We start from the raw sequence: 27,400 nt of genomic DNA on the forward strand, positions 1-27,400 counted from the left end.
GATTGAGCTGAGACCCTCCTCTTAATATTAACACATTTTGACCAGTGTCTAAACGTACTGTTCAGACATGAAGAAACAAATTGCAATAGAAGTTAAGACAGCTAACCGGGTGACCATTATAAATAGCAAAGGAATAGGACAGGGAAGAGAGAATATGCTAAAAATAATGTTTATAAAATTTCATGAAATGAAGCAAGTGTAATTTGTGAATTCATTATTCCAGTGACAAGTGCTAACACATCAGTTGTATTAATGTATCACAAAACTAGACACAAATTGAAGGAGACTAAACTTCCCATTATCTAAAACTCCCCTGGTAATGGAACATGATTATTAAAGACAGTTGCTGATACGTCTTACTATGAATTTATCTGGGAGCTAGTGCCTTTGATTACCAATTGAAATTAGTGGTTTAGTTACGTTAGTTCAGTTCTATATGACAGCACAGCCAAGAGGAGTCTTACCACTAAAGCCAAGGGCAGCACCAGAAGGATACTGGTTTAGCTATAGCACTTTTTGAGGGAGTTATTGAAAACTTTAATGAGCATAATATATAAGATAATGGTGGGAAAAGAATTCTGGAAGGATTCAGAAACTCATGGTACAGTTATCACAGCAATCTCTTCAGAAAAAGATGGAACTGACTTTACAACATCTGCCAAGCCTGGAACTACCTAAGTCTTTCTGGCAAACTCACCTGGTTAGCAAATGACATATCATTTGGGGGGGAGATGTAACCTAACCTCATAATTCTTATTATAGGGACAGCAGGAGGTCACAACTAGCTCACTATATGGAACTAAATTTGTTACAAAATATGAAAACTGGGGCTATTCCCTACCCCAGTTTATGATTTCCAGTTATGGAAATCATAAAGAAATGAGGGATATTTTTCACAGTATAAAACTATATAATGTTGCTACAACGTGGAAAGAGAAAAGTTAGAGTATTTTATTTCTTTGCCAGGAGACCAATGGTATCCAAAGTAAAGCAGAGTAATTTATTCATTGATCTTGGGTCCTTCTGTTGTCCATAAGGTCTGACAGACAATGGAAGCCCAATGATGGTTAAGACAGGAGAATTTGACAAAGAATACAGGGGAATACGCAGTGCAGCTTCATAGCTAGAAATAAGTATTCTGCAGGCCTGCTGAGGACACCATTGGACATAGAATCATAGAATAGTTAGGGTTGGAAAGGACCTTAAGATCATCCAGTTCCAACCCCCCTGCCATGGGCAGGGACACCTCGCACTAAACCATGTCACCCAAGGCTCTGTCCATGAAAAACATCAAAGACATCTTTGAAGACAAACAATTAATAACCAAGGACAGCTGCAGATCTCTTGCAAGCCTTCAGTTCCAGGTAGCATGAGAGATCAAGCTCCTTCTTCAATATAATTTTCTTGCTCCTAACTTTCTTTGAAGTCATTTGTCATGCTGTGACAAGCTATAGATAGGTTACTGAGGACTTATGATTTTATCAGTTAAATATAATTATAGTAATTATAGTCCAGGTTTTCTTACAGCAAACAAAAGGCAATTGTCTTCTGGCTAGAATATGCTAAAATTTGAACCCCTAACTGAACTGACAATTTAAAATAATCTACTTGATATTAATTCACTGTATTTTCCATTTTCAGTAAAATCACAAGTTTTTCAAAACATAAAGAATCCTGCCATGCTTTTATTGTCATAATGTTTGCATTAAAAATGCCTATTTGTCTAGATTTCGGAAATAAATCATATTTAAGCTTTAGCAAACTGGGATGTTGAAAATGTTGAACTGCAGAAATATTGCAACATGAAGCAGCCTTTCCTCTAGCTCATCTGTTTGATGGAATTAGTGCACATTTGCAACCACTTTTGTGAAAAGGAATTTTTTCAGTGAATAAAATAAATAGACAACATTTTGGAGATGTTGTCTATTATGTTTGTATATTATAGAATTTGTAAATTCTATAAGCCCTGGCCATATGTTTAATGTCATTTATTAGTACTGTGTGTCTCAGTGGTCTGGTTGGAAACAAACTAAAAGTTATTACATTGTAGTGCAGTTCCTATTCCTAGCTCCTCTTCTAGGGTGAGCATTTGGGGACCAGATTAATCCATCTAACTTTATAAACCTGATCTATTCACTACCATACAAATGTATTCACCTCATATGTATAATAAGACAGAACACAGGAATGTCCTGAAGACTGGATCTCAAGCAGAATACCCAGACTCAAAACAAGAAAGTGCAGACATATCACAGGCTCTAAAATACAAGCCAAAGGTCTTGGCAGGAAAAAATTGGCAAAAGGGCAAAAAAAATGGCCTGAAAAAGTGTTACTAGTTCTCACTATGGTATTGAATTCTATGTTATATGGTGCAGAAAGAGCTCTGCTGTGATTGCTGGGGAGGAAAAATTAAACTGGAAATATTAATCTTAAAAAATTAGCATCCAGATGAAAAATAATTAATCAGATGTCTACATTTAGAAGCAGCAACAATGATAAACTGTTAGGAATTCAATAGGAATTGATGGAATAATAAAATATGGAAAAGACTATGCAAAATTAGAGGCAATAGAGCGGAAATAACCAAAATCAGATGTTGATATGGATACATTCATGGAACACACTTCTTTGGTCTGCCACTCTAAACACCACATGTAATTTGTGGTAAATACAATGCAAGATGCTGCATATTTGCACAGCAAACATAAATAAGATGTAAAGCTTCACCCTCATTTTTGCTAGAGTCAGATGAGCATTCCTTGGATAAAGCAAAACCTTGAACAACTTCTTATGCTCAAAATCCCTTGGGTTGGCAGAAGCAAGTTGTTAGGAAAGCAATTTCAAACCATACATATTCATTTATGGATATATATATGCAGAATATGTTAGAATATCATATTCTACTGGCTAAGCATTACATTTACGTCAGATCAACATTAATGAGGGTTTGAGGGTCACCAAAGTATCATTATCAGAGCTTGGCCTGGCAAGTATCTAAAAATGTTTGGTGTCAGCACAGATTGATTTCATAGCCATCTTGTAAGGATACTTGATGCTAAAACATTCTTATTATGCACTCTATGAACATTTCTAATCTAACAAATCAGCGCATTGCAGGGCTTATTGCCTTATTACCCATTTACAAAATCATGATCCTTCTCCTATGTTCAAGGTAAACCCTGACATGAGATCTTACATATAATTATGGTATATAAATGATAAAACTCTTAATCAGCTAGGTCTCTCAAGAGCCTGATTGCTTCTGCCTACTTAACGAGAAGCTTTAATATAGGCAACAGAGGAGCGTGTCTAAATATACACCCTTAGGGAAGAATATTTTTCCACACAAAGGTTTTAATCACAATTTATCTCTGAGAGATTTTCAGGGGCCATAAACAGGATGGAGAAGGGTAGGTTTGTTTCAGGAGTTCATGTGAAATTTGGATTTTAATTTCCCGTCTACTACTGAGTGAAAGCCAAAAGCCAGTTTGCGATTCAAGTGCTCCAAATGGACAAGTTGGCTACAAGATCATCACGAATCTGTGGAGATGGAAAAAAACAGAAGGGATCAAGATACAGATAATGCTTTCTTTCAGCTTATACCTTCCTTGATATTGAGTCATAGAATCATAGAATAGGTTTGGGTTTGAAATGACCTTAAAATCATCTAGTTCTAACCCCTCTGCCATGGGCAGGGACACCCAAGACTCTGTCCTTGCTTCACTAAAACCCTCACAGGCTAAGTTGCGTGGTTGGCTTATAGGATATTTTGTTTACATCTGCTTCTTCCGATATAAAGTCATACTGCTTCTCCTAAGAGTAATCAGAGGTTTTTGAGATGAATCGGAGTTTTTTACACTTTTACAACCAAAACCAAAGTGATGCGCATGGCATCCTCAAGCTCTTTAAGCTGTTTGCATGCTCCTTTGAGAACTGCAGAAATCCTAGGCATGGTGTATGAGGTTTGAATACAGGGAAGAAAGGCTAGGAATGATCCAGGGGCTCAGAATGATCATTTCGATTGAGGTGCCCAGTCACTTGTACACGGCGTGGTCAGAGTTAATGTTAGACAAACCTGCATGCTATGCTGAACTGCTGGAGCAACTGGTATTGCTCACTGGCAGTCTTTGTGGAGATAAAACTGAAAGTTAGCCTGGTTTCATCTACAGTATGGTCTCTTTTGCAATTTAAATAGCCTGTATGATTGATTTTCTGAGTTCCAACCTTACTTGCGTTGTTTTGCTGTAAACCCAGTTCTTTTAAAGAATGTTTCATCTACCTTAGGAGGAAAAGTGGGTGAAAAGGAAAAAAGAACAAAGAAAGAAAAAGAAAATCATCATGTCACAATCTGCGTCAGAGCTTTCTTTTATTTTCCCCTGAAAAAGAGCAGAAGGATCAAATGTCAGAAGCTTCCAAGAATAATCCCATGATTGATAGGGATACAAGTTGATGGTTGTCAATCTTAACAAGGAGGTAACAAGATTGCTGTGTTTCATAGCCAAATTTTCTTTCCCTGTAGGCAATCAGCAGCATCCAAAGGATGCTTTCAAATGCATGTTTGAGAAAATAAACAGTCTGTAAACCTGCATTTCTTTCAGGATTAATACTAGAAGTCTCAATGCCATTATTGTGCAGCTAGAAAGCTGAAAAGATTGTGAGGTAAACCCCTTCTCTCTCTATTGTGGCTGCAGTCAGGGAACTGCTTTTGCCCTATAGATGCTGTGGACATGCCTACAGTGTTTTCCTGGTGTTTTTATTGGAGGCATAAGGAGGCAGCAATGAAGCTTCACCCATGTATTCTGCTAGCTTAACCATGTCAGGGTTTCACCCTGATCAGCAATATGGGAGGTGACACTTCCCAGTTTGATTTGCTAGCATATTCCATCATATAATTCATCCTGTTTCCAGTGAGAGACGGTTTCAAACACCGTCTAGTTTGAAGCTCAGTCTAGTTTGAAATATTTTGAAACACTGAGAATTCCCTGGAAAGAAGATTTCACAGACTAATAATTTTCCTAGTATGTACAAGTCAGCAGGTATTCCAATTACATTTTTCTTTCCTCAGTTCCACATCTCTTAAACTGTGTCTAATAAGCACCACTCCTCTGATGTACAATACTTCTCATCATGGGATATTGTAGAGCTGAAACAAACATTAACTAGTTTGCAAGACCTCAGCGGAGCTGGAATTTAAATATAACAGTTGAGTGCGATGAATAGATATGAGAGTTTCAAGGGAAAATATTACTAGCAAGAGTATTTAATAGCAAGAAAATATTCCTGGAAAAAATGCTGGAAACTAGGAACAAATATCTGTTTTTTGTTGCTGAAAATTTTTCTTCAGGGGATTTTGATTAAATTACTTACACTTTGTACAGAGTGGATGCCTGAAGTTGAAAGAATTTCACGTGTTTCGAAAGAGAAAAAACTGGATTTAATGTAATTTTGGTATAAAATTCTAATGAAAAATCCCACTGATCCTGAGCTTAGGTGCCTTCCTGAACATGTCAGAAAGAGTATGTGCACTGTAGAGGCTAGGAAGCCAAAGCTGGGTCTGTGTCCACACATACCAGAAAGGGAAGAGAATGAGCCACAAGAACCAATTAGCTCAATGACACACAAATGCACCTTCCTAAGCTTCTGCTGTATGAAGGATGAACAAGAGTATGAAGCATGCACAAGAGTATGAAGTATGGATGCATTGCATAAAAGCAGAACTAACCCAGGGGTCTTTGCTCTGACCTCACCAGTGTTAGAACACCCAGAAGAACTTGGTAACATAACTGACAATAAAGTATAGGAAGAGATGTAGGTGTCCTTACTTTCAATAACATTGGTTAAACTCTTCCCCAGAGGAGCAGTAAAAGGTTTGACTGAAGAAGGAATTATTCCATGTATGGACATAATGATGCTGACAGCTTGGACATTACAGCAGTCAATAGAGATGTCTTGGAAGACACTTAAATACCTTCTTTTCCTCCTATTACCTCTGAATTGGTCTTTCCAGTATTTATTCCTCCAGGAGACAATAACGGGACCCCTCTCCAGACTCAGCAAGATAACACTACACTGGGCTGGCATTTCCCAAACAACCTTCTTAAATATGTATATGAAAAATAGAAACTGAAGTTTGGAGGTCACCCATCTGCTCTAGGTGTGGGATCCCCTGGTATGGACATCAGCTCCCAACACTGCTTCTGTGTAGAAGACCTTTAAATGCAGCTGATTGCTCCCAAGCCATACAAGCAAGGACTCAACTCTTTAGTGAGTTATCTAATCCCTGGGATTACCTGTTTATGCTTCAGGAGATAAAACTGTTAGCACCACCACTGCCCATAAATGTCATTAACTTTAATTAAAGGAAAACAGATAAGGATCCCAATAATGAACTGTAGTGCTCCAGTTAATAAAATAGATTGTATCTCCCTCTGTACTGTTGCTTCCATGAAGTAGTTTCATTTCTATTTAAAGTACAGATTACAGATTAGAAAAGAAGATAAGGAAACTATTTTGCTTCTACAGATAAAGTTCAGGTGTCACCCATCTTTTCTCCTTTACTTCTCCTAGGTGTCCAAATACAGAATCAGGCAGAGCATTCAGCAGCAGATGACGCATTGCAAGTAATTTCCTGCTCATCAAATTACTCTTCACAGGATATTAAAATTACACGTAATTAGACTTGTTTCTCCGAGATTACAGTTCTACTGCTCTGCACATTATTTCTATCTCTTCATTTGTTACAACACCTCAAACTAGTGCTGATCATTCGACAGATCTTGTAAACACCCCCTATGGCACTTATATATTTTTCTTTCTTTTCTCTAGTCCACACATGTCAACAAAAGTGTTACCATTGGCTTCTGTAAACTACAAATCAGTTTTCATGATCAAATGCTAGTCTTCCAATCATTTTAATCTAAATGGCATTTAATTAAAGCAGGTACAGTAGATAGAGAATGAAGCAGACTCTCATTTGTTCTTTCTACAGCAAATGTTCAAGCTTCCACACGCATTTCAGAGTGAGTAATAAAAACAACCCCCAAAATTTCTAGAGGAAAAAACATGTCTGTCAACATGAGTTTTAAATGCAGCTTTAAAGAAGAGCAGAGTGAATGTTTCTTATTGAACAAGAAGTATTTCCTCTCCACTGGAAATCAGGGTGCCCACTGAAAAGAAAGTGCTCAACATTTTCAAATTAACCAATCCAAATATCTCAAATCAGCAATGATAAAATCTGTGACTAACAGAACTCTCTGAATCTGCACTGCTGATTTTTAACAGGTAGGGGAACAATACTGGAAGATCTGTGGGGATCTATTGTGGCAGTAACTAAGAAAAGATAAATAAGTTTTAATTAGGCTATTTAGTTTCAATTCAGTCTCGAACACAATCATATAAAACAATGTGGGATGCCAAGCACAAAAGCTCATATTGATAATGAAATCAAAGCCACGTAAATGGTTTTATGTCTGTCACATGCTGTCACACAATATTATTGGTTTTTTATGAGATTAGAAGTTTGGTTTATACAGAAATACTGGGTAGAATCCCTCAGGATGTTCAAATAAAGCCTTATGTAAAATAAAATAAGTGACAAAATATAAAATCCAGAGACAAAATCATTAGATTTCAGAATGTCACCTACAACTAAGAACCATCAACCACTGAAAGTGCTTGAATGGGATGTCTCAGAGAGTTTATCTCAGCTTAGTTTTATTCATTGCATTATCAAGTCTGTGCAACAAAACATAAAACAACAGCAGGTAGAATTTGCAGATGAATGAGTAATTAAAGCTTGGCAAGTGGGGCTTATTTAAACAGTGCCATTTTGAGGTATATGAAAAACTGATCATTTATGAACAATTACTATTAGCTACATTTTCAAGTTAAAAAAGACCCCAGAATCCTCATATTTAGTGAGTTCAAGAGGTCATTAGGGTTCAAAAAAGCCCTGTAGACCCTGGTATATAATTTGTTGAATTCTGCTGTATATACTTGAAAGAGAAAAGTGAACATTCAAAACAGCTTGAGAGAAAGTGGAAATACAAAGCAAAATACACCCCACCATGGACTGATGGACACACCTTATAATGAGAAACTAGCAAGTTCTATTTAAAAGTTAAACTACTTCTATGTAGTAGTCTGTGATCTCTAACAAATAGTACAGTGAAGAGATTTCTGACAGCTGATTATTCTTCACAAAAAGAAAAACAAGAAACATTGGTAAATTTTACCAGCTGAAAACTGATCGTAAACGCAAGGATGTGAGAGACAGGTTGCACATATTTTCACAAGAGTAAATACCACCTGTGACTCCCTGTTGAATAGCTTCAGTGCCTGGATAGCCTTCAAGAAGGTATAATCCACCTCAAATATACTTACAGGCTTACTTCAGAAAAGCTTGTGTAAGACATTTAGGCACATTAATGAAAGGATTAGATCAGATATTTGTGAGGGTTCTTTCTAGGCTTAGTTTCACTAATCTATATAAACTGAGTGGTCTGACAGATGTCCTGAATGCTATCAAATTCAACATGAAGGGGTGAAAAAAATAGAGATTTTGTGACAAAGTTATATGTTCTAAGGTAGATCTCTATCGCTGAACTAGCCATCCATCATCTGCTTAGATGAAATGAAAGAAACAGGGAGAAAACATGTTTTAACTTGGTGACTCCATGATGATGCAAGAACGTTAAAACGTCTAGCCCACCTGCAGAGGTCTGCGCTATAAATCAGAGAATCACAGAATCCTAGACTGGTTTGGGTTGTAAGGAACCTTAAAGTTCATCCAGTTCCAGTCCCCTGCCATGGACAGGGACACCTTCCACTAGAGCAGGTTGCTCCAAGCCCTGTCCAACCTGGCCTTGAACACTGCCAGGGATGGGCCAGCCACAGCTTCTCTGGGCACCCTGTGCCAGCGCCTCACCATTCTCACAGGATAGAACATCTTCCTAAGACATAACCTGAATCTACCCTGTAAATACATACAAATCTGTTACATGAAGCGCCCCTTCCAGTCAGAGAGACTAACCGCTATGATGGAAGGATAGATGGGATGAAGACAGCACTCAAGACCAAGGTTTCAGGAAGAAACTATTCACTGCATGAAACCGTGATGGCTTCTAACAGATGTAATATTGGTTCTGAAACTTGTCCGTGCTGGGGACAGAATCCAGCAAATATGTTCATGTCCTCCAAATCTGCCATTTCATAATCATTTGGAGCATCAAGATGCTGACCCTGAAGTTGGGCTTACTTATTGTTTTCAAGGTTATCTCACTGACCTTCAGTGCAGAAAACATTCTTCAAGGAACTTCAGCTACTGGAGGATAGCTTTTCAACTCCATTCCTGACAGTGCTCAAGGCCAGGTTGGACAGAGCCTTGGGTGACATGGTTTATTGTGAGGTGTCCCTCCCCATAGCAAGGGGGTTGGAACTAGATGATTTTAAGATCCCTTCCAACCCTAACTGTTCTATGATTCTATGAAGTAGTGCCTACACAGCCTCGATCAAGATACCAGTTCATAAAAGTAATTTAAGACTTGAAATGACATGGTTTCAAAATTCAGAGAATCAATCATTACTCTCAGGACTGCTCCTATGTTATGCAAATAAATACTTCTAAAGCATTTATTTATGCGAGTTTTCATGTTTTATCAGTGATGGATCCATGAGTTTATCTCTCATTCTTCTAGTCTCTCAAGAAGCTGCTATTTACACAGACTAATTGACAAAGCCATAGCAGTAAAATGGTGTCAGTCTAACATTCTCACACAGTTTTATGGTTGGCCTTTCTATTATGACAAATTGCCATGCTTAAGGATAATGAGAGAATTAATTTCAAGTGGCATATTAAGCACGTGGAAAAGCCGAAGTTATCGTAACTTAACATTTATGGTCACACGCACTGCACAGCTCTCCATCTGTATAATTGTGAACTGGCAAAGTTACATAAAGAAATCCAATCGCAAGACATAGCAATCTTTCCTGAGGTTTCCCTAAGGAGTTGATGTGGTCCATGTTGATCAGGTAAAAAATTATAACTCACAGAAACACACACGAGAATGAGTTAAAAATCCCTAAGTATCATTCCAAACAACTACATTAATTGAACACTGCCATGATCCAAATTCAGGTATTTGCTAAGGTTACCCGAAGTATTCAGACACCAACATCACATTAAATTCATTTCATGGACAGTGATAAGCTTTAACCCTTATCCATTTGAATATTCAAAATAGCCATGAAATCCTAGAGAAATTAAAATGCATTTCTAACATTAATAAGTGTTCTTAAAAATCTACCTTGCTTACATTTGTGAACACAGAAAAACCCCAAAGATATGAAATAGAAATCTAGATAAATTGTCGTCTGTTTTCATGGAGCCTGATAATTTGCTGGACCAGTAATTATGCAAACCCCATCACAAACAGGGAAAACATCTAAATATATGCAAAATGCCACATCATACATCAAAACATGCACGTTTTCACTCAATCATGGTAAAATGATTTTAAAAGGGAAAAATCTTTTAAAATAAATAAATATATTTTTATTAAATTATAATACATAATATAAAATGACACACAGATGGGGGCTTTGATTCATCACTGTGTTTTGAATTTAGATTTAAAAGAACACTAAACTGAGATCAGAGTAGAAATGATCCATACCTGTGCTGTCACTGGAAATGTTTCTGTTTGTGCTAGATGCATACATTTATGTGTGGGCTTTGTTGATGCAACACCTTTATCATTAATTCTTTTTATTCCTCTTCATTCAGTCATTCATTTATTCTCATGGTGCTTAATCTCTGAAGTGCCAAAATCACATTGGAAAGAATAATTCAAGCTACAAGGTTGTACCTTTATTTTCCCCCTGCAGATATATGAAGGGAAACAATGTACCAGTAATGAAACGCACGTGTTTTCATTAGGTTTGAGAAGTTTATCATTAACTAATTAGACTTTAACTAGAAAACAAAGAAAGAACTTTGTTTCTTTGTTCTTAAGTTGTAGAAGTACAGGCTGGTTAAGGTACTAATTTTCAGGCTTTTGGATCACCTTCTGTGGTGGATATCCTAGTACCCCGTGGCAGGATGTAGATGAAGGGGAATCATAGAATGAGGGGTCATTTAGGTTACAGAGGGAATTTGAAGGTCACTTCATAGTACTGAAAATCCCCAAACTGGACGTATTTTGTAAGATGTCCTCTCAAGAGTGCTGAATAGTAGGAAACAGGCACTTCCCCTTCCGTGCTGCGTATACTCTTACTAGGGCAGCCCATGGTTTTGTTGGCCTTCACTACTGTGAGGGCACACTGATGGCTGGTGGATTCTCCACTGCAAACACCTGGTCCTCTTCTATAAAGCTACCATTTCCTATCAGTTCCTAACTTGTAGGGGTGCACAAGGTTATTCAATCTCAGCTACATAAGTCTACATTGAATTTCATGAGGTTTCTGCCAGCCCACTGAAGCTCCTCAAGATGAGAGCCCTCCAGCACATCAATTGCTCCCTACAGCTTGATGCGGGCTTTTCCATCATTCCAGTTGTTAATAAAGACAGGAATTAATTCACAAGCAGAAGCTTTGTGTTGCTCTCAAGTCATCCTTTGGACAATCTAAGCTCCAGCTGCCTTTTGGAGGGCTACAAGGGCACATCTACCCAACTAAGCCACAGTTCAGAGACACAACACTTGAGTTTTGCCCATACACTCCAGAGATAACTGTGTACAATTAAAAGAATATGCAACTGCTTAGCAACTCACAAGTGGTACATAGAAGAAGAGTAAGGATGACTCTAGTGAAGAAGGACTTTAGGAATAATGCCCCAGAAAAATACAAGATTCCTAAGACAAGAAGGAAAAAATCCTGAAGAAGCAAAAATCCTGAAAGCCACACTAAACCAGAGGCCATAAAATAAAGGAGACATCCCATCCTTACAGGTAAAGAGCTGAAAACAGAACACATTGAGTATATGATTAAAAACACATCTGAAAAGCCCTAGTAGCATGGTAATACGGTTTCACAGGATAGAAATTTGTCACACATACTTGAAATGCTCCATTGCATTGAATAAGTTGGCAGTCCAGATGCTAGAAGCCTCTTTTAGACTTTAAAGACAGGGAGAGCAGGAAAATCTTTCAGAAAATGACTGAAACTTTGCCTTGTGAAGGCAAGTCAAGGGAGATTAGACTCCTAATATGAATGCCTGAACAAATTAATCCTGGGGTCATCTAACCTAAACCCCCGAACCACCTTTTCATAATCATTCATCTATTCCCACTCATGGCCTCCTTTCACCTAAAGGTGACATACACATTCTTCACAACTGTTTTAGAAGAAGTGAACTTTAAAACTTGCTCCATGTAGCAGCAACAGATATAACAAATGTGCAACTTCAACCAGCATGAAAGATACAGGAGCTTCTTCTGAAATCCTGTCATGAAAATTAAGTTTATGCATTTTTCAATTGGAATTTCTACTTTATTTAAAAAAAATAACAATGGGATTTATAAGATTGGGAAATCAAGGTTTTAATTAGTGTTGTTATTATTATTATTATTATTTACTCTGGGTGCCATCTTTAAAACTAAATTTTTAATAACATTTAAAACTCATAGCCTTAGGGAAATAATTTTTTCAACAGTAGTTCAAAGGTTTAATGTTAAAGACTTTGAAGTATGATTTGATGCCTTTCCTTATAGAAAATTAGGTGTTTAAAGAAAAATATTATATGAAAGTTAAAATACTATCGAGAACGAAATACGGAGCCCAGCACCAAAACAAGGCTGGAGGATGGGGAAGTAAAACTCAGTTATGACTATGCTTTTGTGAGGTTTCCTCCTCTGTTTTCTAAATTGTAACAAAACAAACATGTTTGAAACCAGCAAACATGTTCCCAAATCTTCACAATCAGGCTGAAAATATTACGATTTAGGAATGTGAGAGGGAAAAGCTACCGTGACTTCACCTTCAAGTGAAAGTTAGGCAAAACTTTGACCTTGGGACCATTATCCCTCCCCTCCATCCATGGCCAATGTCCAGCCCATATCTGTTATGGTGGAAATCCATCAGTGAATGTGGAAATACACTCAATGATGAGGTATTGTAAGGCTTTGGTAGGTTGTATCCCATTCTACGTAATATAGTTAGGCTGACCATAAGTCTCTGCCTTGCACTAAGTTTTCTCAGAGGCTTCTTATTTGACCAACTTTCAGCAGGTATTCAGTCACTAATGGCAGCTCTGCATTTCAAATGCTGCCTTTATTCCTCAGGATAAGGTCACTGTTATTAATGAAAGAAAGAGAATTATTTCATGTTTCAAACCCCTTTCCAGAAAATTGCTGAACCACTTGGATTTAAACTGTCTGTGGGAGTATGCATTCATTGTCAGCTATTGATGTCCTATTTTTTTCCCAGAACAGAGTCCCACTAATTAAAGTTTTCGCATGCCGTAAATAAATGAAAACAGACCTTTAAGAGATTTATCTGGCAACTTATCTAATAGCTTTCAGATGTCCTAGAAACATTTAGTCAGTCCATTCCAGAGTTGATCTACACTCTAAAAGAAACAAAACAGACTTCAGTTATCATGATACTGCTCACATTCATGTGAAGCAGGCTGGATGACTGTATATTGCCCAAAATAATAACAGTATAAAAATGATAATACAAAAAAAGATAGACACCTGCTTTGAGTTGAATGATGAAATATTAAAGGTGTGCTCAGAGAGAAAATAGAAAATGTGAATTACCCTTCATATTTTCTTGTCTCTCATATTGACTGTTGCATTATTTAAAGTAATAATTATTTGACAAACTTTGATGGCAAAAGGGATTTCACAGCATTCACGAGAGTGGTAGTGAGCATGCATCAAAAGCCAGTGCACTGCTGTTTAGTTCCAAGATTTATGTACAGTCTCTTCCCCCTCCCCTTCACTTTCTACTTTGCAAATAACGGACTCTCTAGAATGGATTATCCACAAATCTGTTAGCACAAGAACAGCAGGAATGCCTGAAAAACAAGTGTAAATCCTGGAGAGACTGCCACATCTCTCCTTTATTTGAACTGCTAGGAAAAGCTATGCAAATAGTGGTAAATAAATGAGAGATTTCAGTGCTTATTCAGAGCTAAAACCAGTCGACAAACAGATGGTTGAAGACATGAAGATGAGTTCAAGCATAGAAAAGGAAATCATTTTGGTCAGTTGGATTCATACTGTTCCCATAAAAGGACCGCATAACCAAAGATAAACAAAGTAATACTAAAGAATATATTAATAGCAGGCTAACACATTGCTTAATTTATGAAATTATTATATTCTTTCATTTGCTGTCTAAATTTCTGCACATTAAACAGTCAAAGTCATTGTTTTCAGCAGAACTGGGCAACTCCATCTTTAAAAGCAAGATATAAATAAAAGACTTGGCCTTACGAAGACAGGCTGAGAAAGGTGGGGCTGTTCAGTCTGGAGAAGAGCAATGAGGAGACCTTACAGCAGCTTCCAGTATCTGAAGGGGGCTACAAGGATGCTGGAGAGGGACTATCCAGATCAGGGACTGTAATGATAGGACAAGGGGGAATGGGTTCAAACTGAAACAGAAGTTCAGGTCAGATATAAGGAAGAAGTTCTTTACTGTGATGGTGCTGAAGCACTAGCACAGGTTGCCCAAAGATGTGATAATTTCGCCATCCCTGGCAGTGGTCAGTGCCAGGTTGGATGGAGTCCTGGGTGACGTGGTCTAGTGTGAGGTGTCCTTGTCCATGGTAGGGTGTTTGGAACCAGGTGATCTTAAGGTCCTTTCCAACCCAAACTGTCCTGTGATTCTATTTGCAGGGTTGTTTGTTGTTTTTTTTTTTGCCATTGGAGTTTTGTTTATTTGCTTGCTTGTTTTTCAACTAAAAATACTTAAATCCTTTGAGGTAACTGACAACAATTTCATATTTTTTGTTGTTTTGTTTCTTTTTACTTTCTCCAGGCATAAAATAATGAAGGAGGAAAAGGAAAGAAGACGAAGAGAAGAAGGAGAGCACAAACCAAAGAGTAGTAGAAGCAGACCCATTCCATCTCTTTTGGAATTAGAAGGAACAACCTGTGTTTCCATTTAAGTCAGCAGACTTCCTGTCTAAATCCCTTATTATTTCTGAATAACAAACCTTTTCCATAGAAAAGCAGTATTAACAAATAATTTCAGGGTTTTTTTCCATGAAAAAGTTTTTGTTCTTTTAGAGCAAGGTATTAGACATGCTAGAAAATATGCTATTCCTAAACTTTTTCTTCTTCAACTCATGCAACACAAAAACAACTAAATATTCGGCTTTTTAGCAAAACCAAAATAAAAATAGATTTTCAACCCAAACTTTTCTTGATGGAAAAATATCAACAATTTTTTCCTCTTTCTATTAGCAGGCTTTTTTCATCCTGTTTACCCTCCTGGGTCTATTCCAGATGGAAACAAGTAGGATAATCAACAAATAAAACTGCTCATCATGGCTGCCAGGCTTTAAATATTAAAATCCAGACCAGTGAGGGAAATTATGTGTGCACATGTAAGTGTGCATGAGTAAGTCCAATGTCGCAAATATTGCCCAGGCTATGTAGTGCTACTTTATGCCTGAACATTACACAACACACCTGGCATTGAACATAGTGTGCAGCCACGATTTATCCACAAGTTTGCCATAGTCACTTTTGTGGTTAACATAACCCACTATATAGACATAAATTTACTTTCTGTAACTGCAACCAGTTGCTGATAAAAAGAAAAAAATAAGGGAAAGTTATATATGGAAAGCATAGCTAGTATGGGGTGTGAATGTATAAAGCAGAACAACCCAGACCACATTAAGGTCTGGCAGCTCTCCCATTCAGTTCTCTTCTAGTGAGCGTAATTTGATATGGGGGACATAAGCAACTGATTAAGAGTTTGCATCTCACACCAATCTTCCATTACAAATATCTATGAGAATCTACTGTATGTTGAAGAAATTCCAAGATATCTTGTGTAAGTTGATGAAATTCATTGAATGGACTTTGGAGTAACTGAAAACAAGCCAAATGATGACCTCAGAAGACCTTATGTAAACCTTAATGGCTTCTCTAGAATAACCTCAAGTTTATACCAGTGCCACATAGATCAGAATTTCATATTAAGTTTCACATTTTTCAACACAAAATCATCCAAGAAGAAAAAAGATCTATTTCTTTTGATCACCCCCTAACAAACTGTACTATTATTTTCCAAACTCATCTTAGCTCTGCATCCTCTTTTGCAAGGCCATAGAGGAGGATGGGTTAGGCAATTTGCTTCAGCATTGAGTGGCTCAAGTATGCAAAGCAAAATGGGATACATGCTCCTCTTCCTAGACCTCTCCCATGCTGTTTCTCATTACTATGTTAAAGAATGATGGAAATAAACAGCAAAAGATGCTTTTCTGTCTCAGTGAGATTAACCAAATTCAATTATTCTGCCCACAACATTTCAGGGAATGCAATAAAAACAAAAGCATAAACCAGACACACGTCACCAAAGCTATAATATACAGTTACTCAGCACCCTGCTGTTCAACATTCTAACCGCAAGTAATATACCAGCACAGATTGCAATAACGGGATAATGTTTTTACTATCTTTTTCCCAGTAGAAAAGTTCATGCTTCTCTGATCATCTTACAAAAGGGCAAGATTGTCTACAAAGAAGGTCAAGTTTGTCTCTTTTTCAAGCATGCTACTGCTTTGGCCATTCAGCACAGAATTTCAACTAAGTAAGCAGATTTAAAGACAAGCATGTGTCTTTACTCCTCTACTGCTGCATGCATAATGGTTCTCATTGTACTCAGGATCACAGCATGGTCACCATTTTGCCTCATCTATTTCTAGAATGTTTTGAGAGATGCTCTGAGCTCAGAGTGGTGCTACATAAAACTGTCTCCCCACTCTAAGGGTAGCTGACAATTTAAGCAATGTAGCATGAGTGCCGGGTATTGAAAAGAAAGATAAATCAGTGGTTAGAAGGAGAATCCAGCAGAGGGGATTGTGTGGTCTCTTCTCAGGTTTCCTTGTGCCTTGGTGGCTGACTGCAAGGAATTTGTATGGAAAAATTAGTTGTGGTTTCAGCAATGGAAGACTTCAAAATATGTCCCTGCACTTTCTGTCACCTACAGAGTTCACTGGATTTTTCTGAATGGTCAGAGCAAAGGGGAGAAATACAGCTCCCCTCTCCAATGAAAGCATCAGCTAGTAGACATTGCTTCCATTCCCACTGTGCCATGGTGCCTCCCCAGTGTCCTTCATCCTTCCTCACTGCTCAGCACCTAGTGTTCAGATATTCTGCATTGGAAATCTTTGTATCCCAGGATGACTATAAAGTATCAACAGATTTCTTTTCATGCTTATTTCCCCATGTAATCTCTGAGAAATAAAAGGCAAATCTGAATCCACTTCTGTATTGTTCTTCAACCCCCTATTGCTCCCTCCATGTTCCCTTTGGACTTTTAAGAATGAAGACTATACGCATCAGATTCCTTTCAGTAAAGCCTTAGATTTTAGAATACAAAAGAGAAGTTAGAGGATTATGGCAACTGTCATGGTTTAAGCCCAGCCAGTAACTCAGAACCATGTAGGGGCTCACTCACTCCCCTGCTTTCCTCCCCCCTGCTCCCAAAGGAATGGGGAGGAGAATCGAAAGAATGTAACTCCCACAGGTTGAGATAAGAACAGTCGGGTAACTAAATATAACACAAATCACTACTGTTACCACCAATAATAGTAATTATAAGGGAAATAACAAGGGAAGAGAATACAACCGCTCATCACCCGCTGACTGATACCCAGTCCGAGTCAAACAGTGATCTAACCCTTCCGGGTAACTGCCCCCAGTTTGTATAGTGGGCATGATGTGCTGTGGTATGGAATACCTCTTTGGCTAGGTTGGGTCAGGTGTCCTGTCTCTGCTTCCTCCTGGCTTCCCCTCCTCCTTGGCAGAGCATGAGACTCACAAAGTCCTTTGTCAGAGTAAGCATTACTGAGCAGCAACTAAAAATATCAGTGTTATCGGCGTTGTTTCCAGACCAAAAGTCAAAACCACAGCACTTCACCAGCTACTAAGGAGGAGAAAAATGACTGCTACTGATGAACCAAGGACAGTAACACAACATAATTCAGTACTCTTCTGCAATGGAATGCATCTCTTTCTGAAATAAAGCAAGTCCTTATGAATTGAAAGGAGGAAGGAAGGATAAAAGATAGAGAGAATATGACCATAACTTTAACTGAGACATAGAAAACCCACAGAGCAAGACAAAAAAAAAACCTCAAGAAGAAGCAGAAAAATCTCCAGTATAAAAGATGTTTTTCTCTCCCCTGGCAGCACAGCATATTATGTGTGCTGGAGAGAGATGCAGCTTCAGCTTTGCTTCAGTAGCTGTAGCTTCATCTTTGACAAATTCAAGAAATACAGACCAAGACTGGTGACATTGTAAGGGTGAAATTAAGGAGCATAAAGCATTTGGAATGAATATTGTTCCTGACTTGCATTGGAGTATTAAAAGTGTAAAAAAAAGTTACAGTTTGTCTGGTGCCTGGCATTTTTCTCCCTCTGGGACATCCTCATCATCAGTGACAGCACAATGACCTTGTATGAGAATTTTTAGTGGAACGGTGGAGTCAAAGGGTACAGTGTTCATTCAAATGCAGTTGCAAGTCAATTACATATGCTTGTGCTTGCCTAGATTGCTTCATCAATGTTCACATTAATTGCATACAAAAACTGCTTTCCTTATCAGGTTTTTTTACTTACTTGAAAAGAGCAGAAGCCTTCCTGGTGTATGAGTCACTACTATACACTGTCAACTAGCAAAAGACAAGGAAAGAGAAAAAAACATTTTGCCATTCTTCAGCACTGCATTAGTTTCAGAGCTCCCAATTAACACCATTGTCATAAAAGTAAATGCCAGCTTCTGTGAAGAGTTTTATGTATTAGCCTTTTGCTCATTTCAATACTCATTTATAAGGGAAAGTATGAAGTGTGACAGTCACGTAAAAGAGCATGTGACAAAGCATAGTACGAACAAAAATTAAGCTGCAGGAACTGGACATTAGCCTCCTTCAGAAATATACTGTATAATAACATGGATTTCTCTAGCAACCTGCACTTCATTTAAGGCATTCAGCTTCAGCTGTTGTCTTACAAGTATGAAAATGTTAAGATAATTTTGTTGAGACTCTAGAAATAAGAAACATCCACAAATCATAAGTTATGTCTGTAAGTCTTGGCCAGAACAGTTAAACCTTTTCCGCACACCCATAATATTGGTCCCTTTTGCCTTGACTTCATTTAGCTTCTCTCCTTGCTATTCCAGAGCCTTATTTTCAGACCTGTATAATCATATGTCTAACCATAGTTGTTTATTTAGTGATTGCAGTAATACAACCTTAATATATTGAATGTGATTACTGAATCAAAGACGACTCTTTTCTCCTGAGGGAACATCTCTTAATAAGAGGGCTGCTTGCCCTTCTGGATAATCTGAATATTTCGACAGCATGTCACCTTTTATTTCCTCTCATGTTGCTAATCTGTAGTGGTGATGACATAAAAGTGTGTGCCTTTGGTTTGAAAACCAATCCTGTATTACAACTTTATGACTTCTACACGTGATGTTTTAGAATTACAAACCCAGTTAAAAGTAAGAATAAATCATGATGAACCCATAAACTCAATCAAGAACTGAGTAAACATTTTGTTTAGTTTTGTTTTTTTTATAGACTAATCTTTAATTTGGTATCGTAGTTTGTTTTAATGTGTTTAATTGCTATTAAAAGTGTTTGACTGCATCAACATGCAATGCAAAAATTAACTCTAATTAGTTTTCTTCTATTTACAACCAATAAAGTCTTCCCCTTTCTTGAGGTACGAAACCAGTTGGAAGTCCCAGCACTGCATTTTGTGATGGGAATTTAATTATTAGTACAGCTAAATGTTCCTTTCTGACATACATTACAGCTTCCCAATATGTTTTTAGTCTCAAATCCATACTTCTGGCTATAGTAGCAGCTCTTTTTTGTCAGCAGATCACAAGGATTGCTATAGCACTCAGAAATAAATTGCTAAATCCAACATGAATGGCTAAAAAGCAAAAGATGATCAATACTGTGTTCCTGAGAACTTAACAGTGCTTTGGATATTGCTTCCAGCATAGGTCCTGCTCCTAAGAAATATCTCTTGGCCACAAGCCTTCTACCAGAAGAAGTACCAAAATGCCTCTTAAGAAGATGCCACTCACTTTGCAAACAGAATTTATTTAGGAACTGCTGTCCTCTACAGAAATAGGAAGTAGCAAAGTTTTTAACAGAAAAACTTTTTGTTTTCCTTCCATTACTCTTTAAGGATCCACATTCTTTTCCACATTTGTTTACCATGAGATACCGGTGATCACAGTGACTAACTAGGTGTCTAGTCATACCCATGAGCATACTACTACACAAAGGCAAGGAAGGATGACCCATCTATAACTACCGCTAAGATTTTTCCATATTAGGAACAAGACAATGCCGTAACAGTTATTACTACATTGGCAACACTCTTTTTATACATAAAGGTAAAAATAACATATTTTTATGTATAGCTTATCTACATATAATATATAGAGAAAAAAAAGGGTGCTGGTATTTCTTCATCAAGTTCTGTTTAGGACAGAGATATGATGTGACAAAGGAAGAAGCAACTTATCTGACATACTTTGATTGTTAAGTTTACTCCCAGTTGGAGCAATTTTCTATGTTTCCCTCACGGCAGATTGCAAGGTACTGTCCTAGATAACATAAGAATAAACATTTCTTTCTCATTGAGTTAGAAATATGTGCTTTAAATACAGATAGAAGCTTTAGAGTACTAAAAGCAGAAGAGGTACTGCTCAGTGGCTTCATTAGGAATGACTGGATTCTCTGGCTGTCAAAATGCCTAGTTACTTGCACTGAAGAAACTAACAGATTCCTGTTTGCCATGTCGTTAGCAGAGACATAAGCTAATGTGAAGAATAAACATTTCCTTTGCACATTTTACTTGTTAATCTTTCAAGTTCATTTCAGGTACTTATGCTGTTGTCATTTTCCATAGTCAAGCTGGAATGAAGCCAAGTGATTCACTTGTGCGTAGGTTTAGAATTTCTTTTTCTTTTCAAGACAAAAAGCAAAGAATATTTTTTCTAAACTAATAGAAGAGCATCAGAAATTCTAATTTCCCAACTAAATTGGTCCTAGAATACAATGAAATTTACATTTTAATGTAATCCTATAAAATTTAAATTATATATTTAAGAAAAAAAATCTGCAAAATACAGAATGTTTTATTTCTCATTTCAGAAAAAAGCACCAAAACAACAGAAAAAACAAACACACAAAACCAGACAAAGCAAAATAGTTAATAATTTGATTCTTCCCTCCCATTGCAGATACTTCTAATTCAAAATTGACCTTATTTTGCGTGGTTTAGGTCACTAAACAGCCATGGTAACACGGTAACAGTCATGGGTATCTTCCAACAAAATCCAGTCTAAGATTCTATATGTTCTAACTATGAAACAAGTCTACATTTAATTCTTTATTCACTAGAAAATTAGATTTTTTTTCTTTTCAAATTTCAGCAGATGAAATAACTGAAATTTTCCACCATATACATGTAACTCCATGAACCAACCTTGATTAACTGATGGAACACAAAAAAGGCTTGAGTAAATTAAAAAATAAAACTGTCACACATAAAGTTATATGAAAAACTGCATATTCATGAACCTGAGATAATACCCTGAAAGTCCAGCTCAAGAGAGCAGAGATAAAGCACCTTTGGTGGACACCGGGTGTCCAGCCAAGGTCAACCCACCACATGTACAATAGCAGTATTTAGACTGAAGACCTGTCTGAATGAACCAGACACACTCTGAAGACATCGGTATGTTTGATATTGCACAAACTATTTCACTAGATGAAGTAATGGCATAGCTGGAGCCATGTAGTAATATGATAGATTAGGATCCCAACCAGGCAGTGGAAAGGAGAATGAGATCATTGTTCAGCTACCCATTTTACCTTAGCTTATTGGATGCTTTTCATACTGTTTTCCTCAGTGGGGTTAACTTGCAAATACAGTTTATGTTCTCTCTGTGCTCACCTACCCTTCTGACAGGAGCTTTACACACCAATAAATTTTTCCTCTTTCCTATCTATCATCCCTTTTGTGCTCTACCCAAAATTGTAAGATGACTCTATCTGTACTGCTGATAGAGTTTATAGTGCTCCAATGTTGTCAAGTGAATTATGGCATGTTTTGACCAGAGTTTTTATCCATTACATTGTCTAATAAGTTAAAATCTCAGTGTAGTTAAATAGTATGAAGTGTTCCTTTTAACTTTTCATATAGTCTCTGTGAAGGGTGTTGAAATGCAGAATCAGATTGCAGCATGACTGTTATAGACTAAATGTATCCCTTTGGTTCTGTATTCATCTTTTTCCCCCCCTATGCAAAACTCAATTAACAAGTACTTATCTGACTGTTACAATTATTTTGGTACTTAAGTGGAGTATATAAAGGAATATTTTTCTAGGACGAATAGTATAGAGGTTTGCTAGTGATCTGAACAACATTATAGAGGTAGAAACATAATGCTTCAGAATTTCAAAGGTGAGCTTACTTTGTTTCTTTAAATATGCAAGTGCCACTCCTGGTTTTAGAACAAGAAAAGACAAACACTTCACTGGTACCTTTCTGAAAATTCTATACAACAGCAGAAGAGAGTTCAATATAAAATCCTTGAGTTAAGTGGAGGGAGACATGTTGCTACCCATTTCAGTAAGAAATGCAACTGAAAAATAAATCCAAGATGGATCAGAGAAAACAACCCAACAGCAGCTAAAAATTATTTGATAGAAGTTATCAAACTAGGGATTTTTTACTTAATTAAAAAGTAGTTTTTAAAAAAGCTAAAGAAGAGAGGCATTTATTTAAGAAATTAAAAAGGAAAATTCATTAAAACAAAAGGGTGTCTCAACCAACTTTGTGTTCCTTGCCTCAGAAGTTAGAATTGGTTTGTGGTCCCGGTCTAGGTACAGCTGTGACTTTCAGCAAGAAAGGTTTGAAAAGCGAAGAAGAACTTACCTATGTCACCAGTTCCGTAACTTCATCAGTCACGTCTTTGCTTCAGAGTCATTGACAGATTAATGTTGTCTGGAGGAATACAGTGTCCTGTAATGACAAGTTATAAATCATATAGAACAGGAATCTATCATGTTCAAACAATAAAAGCATAGAATAGCCCAAACTGGGATCCAGAAAATTGGGTTCATCTGCCGTTTCTACACAGATGCCTACAAGGCATATATTACATTTGTGTGTTGTATCTACATAACTAAGAAATGGAAAGAAAATTTACACTGTAATATAGGTAAAATATATTCAAAGGTTAAGTTTTAACCTTGACATTAAATTGCTTATTTTTTTTACAAGTGCTGAAGGAAGCCGAATAATCCAATTAACATATTATAATATCCCTCATTTTTACATGTCATGCCATGATTTTGAGATCAGGTATCTTGAACTCTTATTGTCATTTTGATATAAAGTCCAAATTCTTCTCCTGCCATGGTAGTATATAAAGATCATAGAATCATAGAATGGTTTGGGTTGGAAGGCACCTTAAAACTCATCCAGTTCCAACCCCGTGCCACAAGAAGGGACACCTTCTACTAGACCAGGTTGCTCAAAGTGCCATCCAGGTTGTCCATTAAAAAAAACAACTGAATTTAATTGGATCTCTGTTTTCCTACAACTAGTTCCAAGTAAAGAGCAACTTCTTACAGTGTTTGCACAAATTGTGGGTAAAATGGATAATACTAGCTATATTAATGACATGTTATATATTGTGTCAAGTTTAACACAAGAGACCTTGAAAACAATAATGTTAATTTCTCACTTCCAATATCGAGAGATATCAACAACGGGTAAGAGACTAGGTATAAAAAATATAGCATGAGCCAAGAGAGAAAAAAGAACAGGGTACAGATCTCTGCAATAGTTTAACTGATATAGGGGACTCTTCTTTCTAATTCTCATCTGAGATTTTAACATTGGTCTTTGACATTTATGTTAAGTGCTCCAACAGGGAGTTGATTAAATATTAGGGGCTGAAATTCAGCAGTTCATCTGTCTGCCTCTTACACACATGTTATGGAAATTGAATTCTGGGCTGCAGAAACCTGCCAGGATAAAAGTTTTGTTAGAAACGGCTTATTTAAATGGAGAACTTTGTCTTAGTGGAAACAAATTTTCTTCAATGGGAAAAGTTGTCAGGAAATTTACAACCAGCTTTAAAAATGAAGCTTCAACTGATCCCAAACCTCAAGGCATTCTAATTGAACTTCAAATAACTGTAATTAAGATTTGGCAAGACCTCTACATTCGTGACAAGCGTGGTACAAGCAAAGTTCTTCCTTTTAGATTTCCAGAACAATCATAGGGTTACAGCAGACCCTCCCTTTCTCCCCCCATCTATCTTGTTGAATGATCAATTTGGTTTTTGAAACCTCCACTAATTTAACATCTCATTGTCTATCTAGGAGTCTTTAATATTATTGCAGAACTAACCCTGTGAGTTGTAGAATGTTTTAGGTTGGAGGTCAACTAATCCAACCTCAGATCAGGTCCTGCTGTGAAATCTTTCAAACTCAGCTGCTTTTATGGTACAGTACTCTACAGATTTCATGAACAGTCCATTTATATTGTGCACACATTTGATCACAGAGCACACATACTATTTCACTATTTTGCAAGTACAATGCGTCACAGGATTAAGAGAAAAATGAAGTACTGAAGCACAGAAGAGAATATTAGCAACCAAGGAGAAGAATTATTGTAGCCTTTAAAAGTTTAATCAAAATTATCTTGAGACTCACGAAACACTCCCCAGGTCCATTTGGGACTTTGGGAGAAAATCTCCTAGACTTCTTTTCCAAAATAAAGTACATTTTTCCCATGTTTCAACCAAATTATTTAGATTATTCTTTGGCTTGTTGGCTTTCTGTCAGTACTTCGCTATTGGTTTTGACCATATAGAAATCCTAGAGCTGCTATGCCGCTACATATTATCATCACCTTCAGATGATACCTTTAATTAGAAAGGAAAAAACTGGTTCTTATGTCTTCATGAACACTTGCATTCCATCTTATTACATAGGCTAATAAATCTGGATATATTTCACATAGTAAATTGTTTTCCAGGTATTTTTATCATTGTACAGTTCTAGAATACTCCCAACCATACAGATTAAGTTTTGCAGTGTATTTTCATTTCTTATGTAACTTCCAGATACTAAATATGCACAGTTTTATCAAAAATAATAAAATAAGAACAATAAGAAAAGTATCAGTTTCCAGAGGAAATATTAGAATATTGATTAGGAAGATGAAAAGTGAATTTGGGCAGCACCAATAAGTAGAATCTACATGTTTTATTATTTCCATTGAGTAAAGAGGACATGCACAAAATACAAGCTAGAAGAATTATTCCGTACTATTCTGGGAATTGTATGGCTAGTATTTCTTCTTCAATTTTCTCACATTTTGGAAAGAAGCTTATTTTCCTTCTTTCCATAATCATTGAAATAACTCTGAGCAAACTGCTGTGCATCATATCGTAATGTGCAGGCATTTACAACTACTAAAAACAGTACCACCCATAGAGAAGACTGCTGTTGAATTATGTAAGAGCAAGCCACATATTTCAGCCTGAGCGAGGAAAGGAAGAGCCATGCCGGGTATTAAGAAAACATATCAGGTTCAGAGGTCTGTAATTAATCTTGTCAGTACAGGAAGCAGGCTAACCTCTGTGCAAGAACACAGTATCTTGGCACATTTCACATCTGTGAATACAGAGCCAACCATGGACATCTGGGATTTGAATCTGTCAAAGTGATTGGACATAGTCTTGGTCAAGTTCTTGAATATTATACTGCATTCTTAGACATATTAAATATTTACATCATTGGCTCATAAATGCACAGAAAACAGGCAAATGGAATGCATTTTTATTAGCTACGAGGAATAATACATGTATTTCTAGATGAGAGTTCCATTGTGCTATGAGTGGAAGCAGAGAAATTTGCTCTGTGGTTGATCACAGTGTGTCTGATTGATGGACAGAAAAGTCAATATAGCACACATAAATACATTTTTAAAACAACATTGTCCTTGTTTTATGCAACCAGTGCAATAACATAATTGAATACATTTACTTCTAAAACCTGTTAACACTCAAGATACATGTAGCGAAATTGACTGAAAACAAATGAAAATAGATTAGTTTCTTTTATTGACCTTGACAAATGTACAAATACAACACAGGATGATTATGATGATCCTCATGCAAACAAAAACTATAACCACACACGCTGCAAAGGCCACTGCCATTGACAGAGCTCTCCCCATTGATTACATGAAGCCTTCATTGAGAAGTCCAACAGCAGGTATTTTTCAAGGAAATTGTTTGCAATGATTAGAGAGACCTGAATTTCCCTTTGCTGTTTCATGAAAGAAGCATTTTGACTGAAAATATAAGTGACTAGTTTAAGTTCCTTAATGGGAACAAATAGGTACCTCAACAGGACCATTCATACTTAGAATTTTCTATTGATTTAAGCAGTCTGCATCAGAGACAACCTAAAAGATAGGGTTAGGGAAGGCATCAAACTGCTGGTGGCTGAAGGGAGATGTCAAGAATGCCACTCATTCTACCTGTACTAATTTATTCAGTAAAGGTACATTTAAAATGATACAGCTTGCATGTATCAGTAAGTTTTTTTTTTCCTGAAGATCATTAATCTGTAAGTCAAGTTTGCACCAAAAAAAATCTGAAAGTTCTAAGTATTTCCATCAAAAGTTTTACTTCTAGCAGAAAGCAAAACTATTTAAAAAGAAAAAAACGAAGTATAAAAGCATGGAATAAGCATTCAGTTTCTCTCATCCTTTAAAACTTTATATTATAGTATAAAATAAACTATAACAGCTTATGTAGCTTTTATCAAAGTATGATGTTTTGATTGAGTCTTTAATCTTCCTTCTAAAATCAAATACAGTTTACAAATCTTGAAATCATTGCCAAAGCTCTAACTTTCAGAGTACACAAGGATTTCTTGTGGTGATGTTCTGGACATGGCTGTAAGGTGGACTTCTAAATGCCATGTTATTCTTCAGTGTCTCAGGTAAATTATCTCAAGACATTCAGCTTCCCACATGACATACATGGTGTATTTGAGTTTTTACCCATACATGGATCCAATGAATCAGTATAAGCCTCTACTCAGACATTCAAGATCTGTGTAAAGTAGAAAAGTAATTTTATAGCTTTTTAA

General features: G+C 36.8%; 1 protein-coding gene across 1 annotated transcript in view; it reads right to left on the reverse strand.

Annotated features, from left to right (window-relative positions):
- TENM4 (teneurin transmembrane protein 4) overlaps positions 1-27,400 on the reverse strand; it is a 1,625,418-nt gene that overhangs the window by 1,234,580 nt on the left and 363,438 nt on the right. Inside the window, exon 3 of the mRNA XM_062639041.1 lies at positions 23,154-23,240. The gene's annotated coding sequence lies outside the window, so the exon portion shown is untranslated. The remainder of the gene's footprint in view (positions 1-23,153; positions 23,241-27,400) is intronic.

Source organism: Pezoporus occidentalis, unplaced genomic scaffold (genome assembly GCF_034315485.1).
Source record: "Pezoporus occidentalis ecotype Australia unplaced genomic scaffold, CSIRO_AGI_Poc_V1 ctg6, whole genome shotgun sequence".
Lineage (NCBI taxonomy): Eukaryota > Metazoa > Chordata > Aves > Psittaciformes > Psittacidae > Pezoporus > Pezoporus occidentalis.